We start from the raw sequence: 12,387 nt of genomic DNA, 5'->3' as shown, positions 1-12,387 counted from the left end.
CAAGCTCCCTAGATTTGAAGGCAAAACCCTCAATAATATGGCTCCAACTTTGCTTTCCAGCTTCATTCTGCATTATTCCCCTTCACAGAATATTCTTTTTCCAGACAAAATGGCAATTAGCTATTCCCCCATCTCATCTTACTCTCTGCTGTTTCTTTACGTGAGTGAATGCACAAACCATCACCTGGAATATATTTCCTTTCACATTTCTGCCAACTGAAAGCCTTCTCTTCCTTCACCTCTCAGCTCAGGTGCCCACAAAGCTTTTCCTGATTCCCAGAGCTGAAAAATGACCTCTCCTTCAAATTTCTTTTTTCACTTTTTCTAAACCTCTCTTTCAATGTACTTTAAAAGCTGTTTAGAGAAATATCAGATGATAAATAAGGCCTACTGCAAAAAAAAAAGAATTGTAGATAGAGAAGAGAGGGCTTAATGCCTAAGCAAACTTTTATATAGAATCATCAGATTCCCTTATTTTTTTTTAATATAGAATCTGCAGATATACAGTGTTTATTAATATATTGAGTAAGAATTAGAGCTGTGGCAGCTAGGTGGTGGAGTGGATAGAGCACCAGCCCTGAAGTCATGAGGACCTGAGTTCCAATCTGGCCTCAGACCAAACAATTGACACTCACTAGCTTTGTGACTCTGGGCAAGTCACTTAACCCCAACTGCCTAAAAAAAAAAACCCAGAACAAAACAAGAATTAGAGCTGAAAGGGGGTGAGGGAATTATCAGCTTGTCAGTGAAAGGTCTAAGGGAATACCCATCAGATAGGAGATTTGACATAAATCAGAAGCTAGGAGTTGAGGCAGGTAGGTGGCATAGTGGATACAATGTCAAACCTTGAAGTCTGGGAGACATCTTCCTGAGTTCAAATGTGATTTCAGACACCTAATTGCTGTGTGATCTCATGAAAGTCATTTAACCTTATTTGCCTCAGTTTCCTCATCTGTAAAATGGTCTGGAGAAGGAAATGGCAGATCACTCCAGTATTTTTGCAAGAAAACCCCAAATAGGGTCAAAACAACTGAGCAACAACAACAGAAGCTAGGAGTTAGGATTTCACTGACTCCAATCCATCTGTAAGAAAGGTGAATTTTAGTGTGTGTAAAGTAGATTTTTTTGTTATTCTTTCTTAGAGTTTTCATCCCAGGATCCATAGCCATAACAATCTCTACTTCCCAGGTGTTAGATATGAGTTCTCATGATGATGGTTCAAAATAGTTTCTACTGCACAGTCACGGTAGATACAGTGGTGAAGTAATGTAAAATTGTGAGGCTATTGCTGGCAATGTGCCTTCTCGAGAAGTAAGTAGGCACTGGTTAGTGACTGGGGACCCCCATAAGGGTGAATGTGCCGGCTGGAATGCTGTGTGTGCCTTGATCAGCCCCCATCAAGGCTTGGGAGGGGGAATCTGTGTGTTTGCCTCAACTGGCCCCCATTGAGGCTTGAGGAGATTTAGGGGAGTGCACAAGTTGTGTTGGTCTCAATTCACCCCATCCAGATGGAGGGGTTATTGCCCTCCCCTTCATGCTGGCCCCTGTGAGAAGGGTTGTTAGGGAATGCTGTAGGAGTTGGTACTCCCATTATCAGCGAACTCCTCCTTTGAGAAGACTAGACTAAATTAAGTTTATTTAACCCCTTATTATGACTCCATTCCTCTCTTCCTGTCTGACCAGATCAAAAGGGATCCTGCTAGTGAGAAAGGTACTAGCAGCCCTCCTGTGTCTCTTTCCTAAGAAATGCATCGTTGGTGGAGTTGTGAAATGATCCAACTGTTTTGGAGAGCAATTTGGAACTATGCCCAAAGGGCTATAAAAATGTGCATAACCTTTGACCCAGCAATAGCACTTCCAGGGCTGTATACCAAAGAGATCATAAAAATGGTAAAAGGACCCACATGTACATAAATATTTATAGCAGCTCTTTCTGTGGTGGCAAAAAATTGGAAACTGAGGGGATGCCCATCAATTGGGGAATGGCTGAACAAGTTGTGGTCCACGAACGTAATGGAATACTATTGTGCTATAAGAAATGATGAGCAGGCAGACTTTAGAAAAAACTGGAAAGACTTGTATGTACTAATGCTGAGTGAAATGAGCAGAACCAGAACTTAGTACACAGTAACAGGCATGTGGTGTGATGACTAATATTAATAGACTTAGCCCTTCTCAGCAATGCAAGGATGTAAGACATCTTGCAATGTCTCATGATGGAAAAGGCTATCCACATCCAAAGAAAGAAGTATGGAATTTGAATACAGATCAAAGCATACTATTTGTTATTTTTTTTCTTCTGTTTTGTTTTATTTTCTCTCTTGTGGTCCTTCTTATTGGTTCTAATTCTTCCTTACAACATGACTAATGTGAAAATATGTTTAATAAGAATGTACATGCATAACCTATATCAGATTGTGCACTGTCTTGGGAAGGGAGGTGGGGAAGGAGGAGGAGAAAAATTTAAAACTCAAAAGCTTATGGAAGTGATTGTTGATAAATTAAAATAAATTAATTTTTTAAAATGAGGAAAAAAGAAAGGAAAAAAAAAGGAACACTTCTAGCTCTAATTCCTCAGCTCTCAATACAGATGCCAAGGAGCTAAAGATTTTTAAAAAAAGAAAAAGCCAAAATTAATTTTTTTTCTTTTTTGAATTATTCAAACAGAGCTCCATTAACTGTGGCTGTACCCAAATTTAAGTCATTCTCAATGCACTGGGATCTCCTAGCTTTGCCTCCTCGGAATTCCTACTTTTCTTCAAGATCCTACTGAGATGCACCTCCTACCGGCAGCCTTTTCTGGATCTTTTCCTCTTTACTTCTCCCCTTTTCCCTGTCTCCCTGCCTCCCTCTCCCCTTCCCAGAATAATCAGATACATACTTACCTACAGTAAAAAGTAAGCGTCTTGAGAAGGTGGGTTTTTTTTCCTCATTGTATCTCTCCGAGCTTCTGGCACAGTGCCAAGCACGGAGTGTTTAATACACAAGATGAACTGGATTGCACATGAGCAGTGTGCTGAGGTCCATACATTCTGATTTCGTTTTAAATATGGTGATAATAGTATTTCAATATAATTTATTCCTTTTGTAATGCTTTTGTATTATAATTTATACATTTTAAAATATGAAGCAGAGAAGGGGTCTATAGACTTCACGAAAACTACCAAAGGACATCAAGGCCCACACAAAAAAAGTTAAAATCTCTTGCATGGGATTTTTACAACTGACCTACAAAGCTAGAATGTAAACGCCTCGAGAGTAGGGTGTGTTTTGTATTGGTGCCCCTAGCACCTAGGATAATTCTTGGAGTAGTAAAACGAAGAATTTTGAAACAAGCAAGGAGAGAAGTTAACATCCGGAAGCACTACCAACAAAGTAGAAACATAGTTTCAGAAAGCAAAACACATTTTTCCCTGACCGGGAATCGAACCCGGGCCGCGGCGGTGAGAGCGCCGAATCCTAACCACTAGACCACCAGGGAACTTGGAGAGCGGCTTGCTGCAGACCTATTAGTGTCTTTAACCTCTTCACGTAGTAAGTTTTGTCCAATCAACATCTGGATAAAGGTTCCACCCCTTCCCCTTTAGTTTCAGCTCCAAAGTCCAGACACTTCCCCTTGTGCCAGACTTCGCGTTTTAGCTCCCGCTCCTCTTTGTTTTTATTTTTACCACTCTGTGGAAAACTTTGAAACCGATTTTTAAAAATCCGTCAATAAGAATGTGACATTCTGCTTCCAGAGAAGAATTAAAATGAATAATCCAAAAGACCAGGCAGCTATGGATTAGTTTGGTCCCTCTCCCCAATCTTTTCTGTATAGTATTTTTAATAATGCGGTAGTGGTAAGAGGGACAAAGTTTTGTAAGAGTCTTATAAGAGAACGAACAGGGGTTCAAATTCCACGTTTACTGTTTATTATCAGCCAGACCTTGGGAAAGCCTCTCAGGCCACTCCGGGGTCTCAAGGTTTTTGGGGAGGGGTGGGGGAGCGGAAGGGAAGGGTGGGGAGGGGAGGGGGTTATAGGACTCCGTATCCTCTGGGATGTCTTCGAGTTGCTCCAGGTCTTAGATGGATTGCAAGTAATATGAGTTTTTAAATGGACATTATTTTGAGATTCAAACTGGAAGAGATTTTATATAATATATATATATGCATGCACATATTTTATATATATTATATATATACATATATATATATATATATATATTTCTTTTATGAACATAGTTATTTGCACACAGTCTCTCATACAAGAAAATGAGTTCCTGGAGGATAGGGACAGTATTTTTAATCTGTCTTTGTCTCTACCCCTTTCCCCCACTGGAATGTAAGCTCCTTGAGGGTAGGGACTGCCCTTCTGCTTGTATTTGCATCCCCAGTCCTTTGCACAGCTCCTGACTTAATAAATGTTTATGGATGGACAGACTGATGTACTGACTAGTCTGAGTTTTCTAGACGATTCAGTTCTATCTATAGTTCTCTGTATACTATGCTGGATCCTGGTCTGAGAACTGTCTATCAACTGATGTAAAAAAACTAACCACAGCACTAAAAATATCTCGGCCTGTGTGAACAGTCTTTATCAAGACAATGCAACAGGAGGGATTTTCACGCCTTTATTTATTTTTTAACGAAAATTGATAAGGCTGATTAAAAAATAAAGTTCCCATGCAGAAATTAGGCAGTTCCTTAGGAAGCAGTATAGGAATGGCCCTCTGATTGTGAGAGTGGGAAAGCTGAGTATGAATTTATAATGAGGATGTTGTTGCAACAGCACTTGGTGCTAAGCTGATATCATTCAATATAGTAATTAAGGTGGAGACTGAACTTGGAATATTGCTTGGAGAAACCAAAAATAATGAAAAGGAGCATTAAATACTGGTATTAATTACTGAATGATTTGAATCAAACTGGTTGATTCCAAGAAGCAAAACAAATAATTTGAATAGAGACTTATTTATAAATAATAAAGAGTTAAAGAACCGCAGTAGAATTGAGAAAAAGAGTTATTTGGGTGGCAGAGCATACGCCAGTCTTTTGCCAAAGAGCATTAGAATAACAGAAAAAAGGTTGTAGTAATTCAGTAGGTGGAGCTCTTTCCTCCCATGTAACAGCATGCATACCCAACTTTCTTTTTATTTACAAAGCCGGGAAAGCTTAAAGCAGATACTGAAATTGTATATTTATGTTGTCTGAATATCTATATTAGGTTTTGTTTACAAAATTTTTTAAAGAGAATAACTATTTGCTTTTAGTCACTTGAATCAATTTACTATTCTTTTACCCACATTTTTTCCTCAAGAGTGTAATAGTTTCTTTTTAAAAAAAAAATAATTAATTAATTTTTAGTTTTCAACATTCACTTCCACAATACTTTGAGTTCCAAATTTTCTCCCCATCCGGTCCCTCCACCACCCCAAGGGGGCAGGGCATGCATTCTGAATAGCCCTTCTCCTAATCTACCCTTCCTTCTGTTTTCCCACCTTCTTTTTTCCCCTTCCCCTTCTGTTTTCCTGTAAGGCAGGAAAGATTTCTATACCCCATTGCCTGTATTCCTTATTCCCCAGTTGCACATGAAAACAATTTTTAACATTTGTTTTTAAAACTTTGGGTTCCAAATTTTCTCCCTTCCTCCCTTCCCCACCCACCTTCATTGAGAAGGCAAGCAACTTGATACAGGTTATACATGTGTAGTCATGCAAAACACTTCCATAGTAGTGATGTTGTGAAAAACTATATTTCCCTTCATCCTATCCCGCCCAGCACCCCCCCTCAGTTTATTCTATTCTCTTTTTTGACCCTGTCCCTCCTCAGAAGTGTTTGCTTCAGACTATCTCCTTCCCCACTCTGCCCTCCCCTCTATCATCCCCACCTTCCTTTTCCCCCTTCCTCCCTATTTTCCTGTAGGGTAAGATAGATTTCCATACCCAATTGAGTATGCATGTTATTCACTACTTAAACCAAAACTGATGAGAATAAGAAAGAGTGTAATAGTTTTTAAGATAATATTGTATGTTGGAAGAATTTATCACTATTCCTAATTCTAAGTAAGACACATTTATAATTCCCAGCTATTTTAAGTTCATTCTGCAAAATTCTCAATATCTAATGAGAAAGGAAAGGGAAGGGATAAGTTGAAAACTTTTTTTAAAAAATTAAAGCACACACTTATTTAATTTATAATGTATATGTCTTTCCTTAGAAGACAAACCAATGTAGGCCCATCACTTGACATCAATTTCTCTCTCCTAATAAGTCCAATTAATGCATACCATACCATTTAAATTTTAGTTTGATGGGTTATTGCAGAATTGTAGAACTGTGATCTTAACACTGGTACTTGTCAGAATAAATAATTTTCTTCTTCCATTATGCTGTTCAGAAACACTGTCAAAAGCATACCCAAGGAACTGTTAAATTAGCCATCAGACTGGTTGAGTGTAGATGTAAAACTGCTAAAAAATGCAACCAATAGTCAAGGCTAAATTTTAATAATAATAATGTTAGGGTATGAATGGGAAAGAGATTTGGACTGTGGGAATTGTAGGGATTGAGTGAACCTTCTTGTGCCTCAGTTTTGGACCCAGCTCTTTCTAATTCAATTATGTACAATCTGTACTAGAATAGAATGTAAGCTTCTTGAGGGAAGGCATTATTTCTTTTTGCCTGTGTATCCCTAGTGTCTAACACAGTACCTACCTGACACCTGCTTGGCATTCAACAAATGTTTATTGAGCTGTAGTTCCCATATTCACCTCTTCATGGGACTGTTCATTTTCTGTCTTGGGAGAAAACTTCATTGCATTGTTTGAATGCACTCCATGGCTGGGAAGCTGGACCACCTCTACTTGTTGCTTAGAGACGCTTAACTAAGGACCCACATTATGCCAACCAGAAACCCAGTCTGATCCAAAGACTAATTCAAGTTCTCTTACTATTACACATCTCAAGCAACCCATATATCTTATCTGAAAACTGGCCCTGATTGGCCAATCAGTAAATTTTTCCTCGTTCCTTTCATTGAATACAGACACCTGACAGGGAGTGGGACACCTTTTTCTGATTTCAGGGATTTGTACCAATTTTCTCTCCCCATCTCAACTCAGAAAGCCTCTAACCTTACCTCCAATTAGAAATCAAATTACCTAATCTTGTGTCCTAGTTTATGTGTTGTTAAACATTTTCTTTTAATGCATAAAAATCTGTCTTCCCCTGTATTCGGGGTCCAGTGCCAAGCTGAGGGGGTCTGGTCCTGATTTGTTATGCAATTGTCACGAATTGCTTAATAAATGGATGTACTTAGAAGCTCATATGTTTGTTTCTTCATTTGTTTCAGATTTTCCCCTTCATAGGATTATACTGACTTTGGCTGTATGTCTAAGTGCTTACCTGAGCCTCCACAGCAATAGATTTCTACAGATTGCAGTATTCTTTTTCTCGTACACCCTGAGATGCTCCTCAGATCATTCCATTAGACTGTTGTTATTTTTCCACATCCAATTCTGCTTCATCCCAAAATGCTGCCAAATTTATGCCCATCTACTGTTGCACTAGTTACATGTTTTTGGAAGCCAAGATGGTAACTACAATATCTCAGATAAACAATAACTGTGGCCTTCACATTCTCTTATAAAAACTAATCATAGCAGAACATTATTAGGTAATGAGCATTTATATTGGCTGCACAAGCCCATTCATGGATGTTAAGTAAATTTGAGAGTCCTTGTATCTGCCCATATGCCTTTAGTCCCACGAAGAAGTGAATATGGCAACTCCAATTCAATAAACATTTTTTGAGTGCCAACTAGGTGTCAGGCAGGCACTGTGCTAGGAACTAGGGATACAAAGGCAAAAATGAAACAATCCCTTCCCTCAAGAAGCTTACATTCTATTCTAATAATCTGTGCCTTTTTTTTTTACTATACATTGGGAAATTATTTTTCTTACAATTTGTAGTTTGTAAATTCAGAGAAATGCATGACATATCCTCTTTGAACTAAAATATATAATCTTGTTTTAAAACCTCTTTTGACCATATTTTAGGCCATTCACATCTGTCTGTATGTCAAGCTGCACAGTTCTTTCTGTGATTAGCTTCTCCTGTGAACTACTAGGTTACTGTCAAAGAAGGATTTTTCATTAGAATTCAGAGAAGTTCTGAAGCCTGTCCTAGTCTAAACTAGTAGAAGGCTGTATATAACCTATACACTTAAGAAAACAGCTGATAAACTTAGGGTACTGTGGCTCTGAAGTTGGAAGTCTCATGAAAGTTGTTTTCCTGAGACAGTCATGTTCTGCAGGGAACTCGTAATGACCTGGTCTATAATGTTAGCACAGATGAGAATGTCTTCCATGTGTTGTTCATCAGACCTGATGACAGATCTGATAGTGATCACCACATGCAAACTGAAGATGTTTCTGCCACATAATTCTGGCTAAACATAGATTTGTGTGAAGAGGGAAAGTGTGCTGCAAAGAAGATGGAATGCCTGCTTTAAACTAAAATTTCCCTGAAGACCAGTCATAGAATTATAGAATTTTAGAGATGGCTGGGACAGTAGAGATGATCTAATCCAATCTCTCTGACCACAGGACAACTGGTCCTAGTTCCAGTTGTGGCATAACTTATTTTGTGGTCTTGGGCATGTTAACAGTATTTCTTTTCTCTGAGCCTCAGAAACATTCTATGATTCACTGTAGAGAAATTTTCTCTAAAACATCCCTACTAAATGGTCAATCAGCCTTTGCTTGAATACTTCTAGTGTTCTCTAGTCAACCCATTCCATTGTTGGAGAACTCTAAAAGTCCTCCTTCAGAAAAATTTTTAAAAATGAGTTCCTGTAATTTCCACCATTGGTCCCAGTTTTTTCAGTAACAAGGACTAAGTAAAGGAGGACAAATAGTCAAGTGTTGGTTCTGGAAATCAGAGCACTTTCAAATCCTGACTCTGATGCTACAATGTGTGACCCTAGGCAAATTATGTACCCTCCTTGAGTCTCAATTTCCTCATCTGTAAAATGAGTTGGTTGGCCTACACTGCTTCTGAGCTCTTGATTCTAAAATCAAATGGACTCTTTTCCTCAGTACAATACTAGAGGGTTTCCTTTGTTCACTTCTCCCTTGTCTAAGGTACTTCCTAAGGCAATGTTCCTTCTTCATGCAAAAGAAGATGAAGAGCATTTGTCACCCGGGGTGTCCTAAGATGATGGTCCGGTTTCCTTCAAAAATGGAGCAGACTCAGATATTTTTAACATGGATCCTTATGCACATTAAACCTGCATTTGGCACTATAAGCTGAATATTATTACTGGTGCCCAAACCGTTTTATGTACATATTCTATCTTCCAAATGAAATCTTGGGCTCAGAGAGCAAGAATCACCAGGCTTTGCCACTTTTTAAAAATAGATAAATGAAGAAACTTCAAAGAGGTGCTTAAATTATTTTTTTTTTGACTAGGCAATGGGGTTAAATGACTTGCCCAGGGTCACACAGCTAGTAAGTGTTATGGGTCTGAGGCTGGATTTGAACTCAGGTCCTCCTAAATCCAGGGCTGGGGCTCTATCCACTAAGCCACCTAGCTGCCCCCTTAAATTATTTTATTTTACTGGAATTTCATTACATTGACTGTTGCTCTAAGTCACTAGCTTAGTGTGGAACTCTATTACAGAGTTTTTTTGGTTTGTTTTTACTGTAATGGAATTTTGTTTTAATATGATAATTTAACATGGATGATAACACTTTACATGGAAAGACTAATGTATTTGGAGTGGATCTAGGTTAAAATCGTACATATGTGTGATTTGGGCAAGTTACTTAGTTTCTCTGGGCCTCAGTTTCTTTCTCTATAAAATTAAGTGGTTGAACTAGATGACCTCTAACATCCCTTTCTGTTCTAAATTTAAGATCAGATTAACCTATAATTCCCTCTAGGAACCAGAATTCTATGGCAAATCCTTTGTAGATTTTGTAGATTAATAACCTTCCTCTATATTTTTCCCCTTGAAGGGCTAGTTATTAGGAAAAAATGTTTATGTCTACATTTAGGAAACTGTGAGCATTTTCCTAAGATTTTTTAAAAATGTCTTTAATTTATAAAATGCCTGTTTCAAAGCATATATGGTCTGTCTATTCATTCACAGAAATGTGCAAGGATGTATCTTCTCATTATATAAGAAAACAGTTTCCAAAACAGTGGAGCAAAGGCACCAGTTACTGGAGTAGATTGATATCTATATATATAAAATAATTAGGGAACCATTAATGGGATTTGACCTATAGTGCCAAAAACAGTTTTCATGTACATGTTCAAAATATCTGAGTCTATAGCATTTGTGAAAGAACACTACAAATCAGAAGTATTTTTTAATTTCCCTCTCCATGAGAAAGTAACATTGTCTGGAGTTATTGCAAACAAGGAAGTAGTGAATGGGGAACCACCAGAGATGGTTAGCGAACAGTGAGAGAAAGATCCATCTGACTTAGATGTAGAGCTGACAGATGTCTTATTTTACCAATGAGGAAACTGAGGTACAGATGATAAATGATATACCTAAGGTCACATAGGTGATAAATATCAGAGACAGGATTTGAACTTACGTGCTGGTAGGTAGCTCAGTGGATAGAACCCTGGACCTGGAATCAGGAAGACCTGAATTCAGATCTCACCTCACACACTTACTATCTGTGTGACCCTGGGCAAGTCATTTAACCCTGTTTGCCTCAGTTCTTCATCTATAAAATGACCTGGAGAAGGAAATGGCAAACCACTTCTATATCTTTGCCAAGGAAAACCCATGGACAGTATGATCCATGGAATCATGAAGCATCGGACACAACTGAACAACATTAACATTCTAATTCCAGAGCCACCCACTGTACCATATGGCCTCCCTACACAGATGATGCAAGGATAAACACATAAATGAGATAAGTTTCATTTAGCCTTGCATCATTTCTGCAAAGTATGGAAAATAAAGGAAGACCCAAGATCACACAAAAGTCAGCCCAGCAAAAGTCAAGCCAATACAAAATTTCCAAACAAGCTCTTCTAGAGGCTCTTCTAGAGCTCTTCTTAGGCTATTCTTCACTATTCCTAAGAGTTTCCTTAAAAACAATTTTCCAAAGTTTTAACTGATGACCTTACATTGTCTTGATTGCAACATAGACCATAATCTTTTGACACAATTTCAAAATCATAACATGTATATCTTACACTAACATGTAGCAATTCAGTTTCTTTCTGCTTCAAATGACTTCCCTTTAGTACAGCTATACCTAGAATTCTCACTTTAATGATCTTACCCTTTTAAAAATATCTACAAATGTGCCATAATTAAAAGTACATGAAACCAAATGGAAGTTTTTTTTAATCATTACAGCAAAGCTTAAAACAAGTTAATAACAACCTTTATTATGTTGTTTTTAACAGACATTTTATTGTCTTGGGGCAAATCTCCTATTTAGAGATGAGGGTACTGGGTGAATGCATCTAATATATAAATGTTCTTAGTTTGGTCATGTAGTTAGTTGGTAGTTGCTGGGGTATATCCAGTACTTAAAAATATTATGAGAGAAGCATATTATAAGAGAAACAGTGTAACACTGGAGGATAGAGAACTGGCATCAGCTGGGTTCAAGTTCAGCCTCTGATTCATACTGGTTGTGTAATTATGGCCATACTACTTAACCTCTCATTACCTCCAGGAGACTATCTAAAACTCTAGGTTGCAGAATAATTGATCAGTTGCGTTGATAGATTAATATTCAACACAAGGAAGACCCAATACTGATGAAATCACATCTCTGGACACTGTTTCCAAATGACTGGCTCTAATAGATTATAAACAGCAGGAGATGGTCAACTGTATTTTTCCCCCTGGTTGAGCTTTGGCATGGCATTAGCTTTTAAAGAGCAGAACCCCGAGATTTTCTGTAGGTAAGAGAGCAATGGTTACAATAGAAAGAATGGATTTTGAGCCAGGTTGTGGATAGCATTCCCAGCTCTGCTGCTTACTATCTATGATCACTTATCTGTATGTCACTTATTAATCTCTCTGGGCCTCGGATTCCTCATTTATTAAATGAGGGGATGTTCAAGATAATTTCTGAGGTTGCATCAGTGAAAGTAACATTACCTGGAGATACCTTATACAGGGAAGGAGTAAACAGGGAAGTAGTGAGGGGAAAGATCCGTTTGAATTAGGTATGCAGCTGATAGGGAGGGGGATCATTTTTACCCAGGAGGACACTGAGGTCTAGGGAAGGGTAACAATTCCAGCTCTAAATTTACAGTACGCTTCGATGAACATTTCTAGTCTTGCACAAGTTGCCAAAAGAACAGGAAGGGAATGAGATGCTTGGTGTGGATGCCTCATCCAAACCATCAGACCATC

At 38.2% G+C, this 12,387-nt stretch overlaps 1 non-coding gene across 1 annotated transcript; it reads right to left on the bottom strand.

Moving 5' to 3' along the window:
- Positions 1-3,409: 3,409 nt before the first annotated feature.
- TRNAE-CUC (transfer RNA glutamic acid (anticodon CUC)) lies at positions 3,410-3,481 on the bottom strand. The gene has a single exon. It is a non-coding gene; the product is annotated as a tRNA-Glu (tRNA).
- Positions 3,482-12,387: the final 8,906 nt, after the last annotated feature.

Source organism: Phascolarctos cinereus, unplaced genomic scaffold (genome assembly GCF_003287225.1).
Source record: "Phascolarctos cinereus isolate Bilbo 61053 unplaced genomic scaffold, phaCin_HiC Scaffold_5;HRSCAF=322, whole genome shotgun sequence".
Classification (NCBI taxonomy): Eukaryota; Metazoa; Chordata; class Mammalia; order Diprotodontia; family Phascolarctidae; genus Phascolarctos; species Phascolarctos cinereus.
Note: the sequence above shows the minus strand (reverse complement) of the source record. Positions and strands in the feature narration are given on the sequence as shown.